We start from the raw sequence: 2,049 nt of genomic DNA, 5'->3' as shown, positions 1-2,049 counted from the left end.
CCAGCCATGAATTCATCATGAAAACATGTAATTTAACCATGAAAAATGAGGAGAAATGCTTGAGGAAAATAGATATCAAGCTTAAGTTGAAAAATCCTACCTTTTTCACTTGTTTTCCTTGATTTTCCACACTTTTTCTCTTGAAATTCTTCACCTAGGGTTTGTTCTTCCTTTCTTTCCCTCTCTTCCTTGCTTGGCTGAATATTTGGAGAGATAATGGGCTGATTTGTGCTGATTTTTAAGTTAAATAATAAAATATCCTAAGCTTGACACATGGCATGTTTCCATTGGTCCAAATTTTAAATATTTGACTTTTAATTCTTAAATTCTCTACCACACATTTCTCATGTTTATCCATTTCCATGATGAATAAAATCCCTTGGTCTAGACAAATGTCAGGGTGAAAATTTACCGATTTGCCCTTGAGGTGGCAAAATTACCATTTCGCCCCTATACTCCAAATTATATCAAAATTAAAATTTTTCACTTCTAAACCTCAAATCATACTTCAATTACTCAAATCATACTCCAATAAGTCAAATGGGGCCAAAAAAATCTTTTCTAAAATTCTCATTTTGTCCCTAGGTAGCAAATGACCATTTTGCCCTTTGATAGTGAAAATTTCGGTTTGACTCCAAATTGATCCTCGAACTTCGAATTACCATTTTGAGTCATCCTTGGATTGTGAAACTTTTAATTTCACTTTAAAATCCCTATTTTAATTAGTTCGAGATATAAATCGACTTACTTGTACTTCTAAGCACAATACCGACTTTTAAATATTCTTCCGGGACTGTTCAAATATACAATCACTTTATCAGTCTCATGTGTAACATGGTAGATAATTTAGGATTGGGCTTGACATGTATGCTCGAGCCCGCCAAGGCTGTTAAAAATTTCGTCTACACGTAAAACATATTTTTAGTTTGAGAAAACACAACCGTTCCTTGGCGTTGGCTAAGTTCCCTTTCACGTGGTGGTTTGGCGTGAAGTGAACCCTAAGCTTTACCCTAGGAGATACCCTATGCGCCTCTTCGTTCGAGGTAAGAATATAATGGGGTTTACCGTGCCCCTCTAAAAGGCTGGTCCACAGAAACCCCCTACTGCAGTGATTAATTAATATATAATCCACGAATCAATAAAATTCATTCTAGCATGACATGACAATTATTATAATTCATAGCGTTTCAAGGCTAAATACACACTTCATATATTTCAACACCAATACCAATTTAGCCATTCATGCAAATACTGTCATAAGCCATTAGATTCATAAATTTAATTCATAACAAGTGGTCTCCAATTACTCTATTTTTCAAAATCATCATTCAATTTTAAAACAATTTATAAAATCTTTTCATGTAGACACATTGTGTTTGTAAAACTCAAGATTTACCATTTAATTTTATTTTCATAAAATTTTAGCAAAATCGATTAAAACATACTTTAGATAATTAAAATGATGGTAAGGTTACTCACAATACTAGGAGTTCGATATACTCCTATTCTCGGTCTTCGGGCACAATCTCTTTACCCTTGTTAGAGGGCTCACCACCTATACATCGTACGTGACACGAATTTCATAAATTATGTCAATTTATCATAAACTATTTTAGGCTCTCTAAATCTAAATGAATGCATGCGATGGGATGCAAAATGTTTGATTAATCACTTAAATGTGATATTCGACCTAAGTCACATTATACTCGCCCTAATCGGCTAAAATCTCCAATTTAACTCTAAATCAATTCTTTTCACTTTCTACACTCCAATTATAATTAAATTACCTCAGTGACTGTGAATGAGGTTCAATTTATCGGTCCCGGGTCAATAATTACACATGTCTATATGTTGAGCAAAAATTCGTATTTTCGCACCAAAATTTCTCATTTAATTTCTAGCCTCACCAAACATCAAATATCACCAAAATATCATAAAATATCATCAAATTCAGCCACAATATTCTCCCTAGGAGATTCGGCCAATGATGGTAATGGGGGAAAATGAATTCTTTTCTTATTGTTTTGTTTCTAAATATGCTAAACTAAC

This window comes from Theobroma cacao, chromosome 9, assembly GCF_000208745.1.
Source record: "Theobroma cacao cultivar B97-61/B2 chromosome 9, Criollo_cocoa_genome_V2, whole genome shotgun sequence".
In the NCBI taxonomy this organism is placed as follows: Eukaryota; Viridiplantae; Streptophyta; class Magnoliopsida; order Malvales; family Malvaceae; genus Theobroma; species Theobroma cacao.
Note: the sequence above shows the minus strand (reverse complement) of the source record.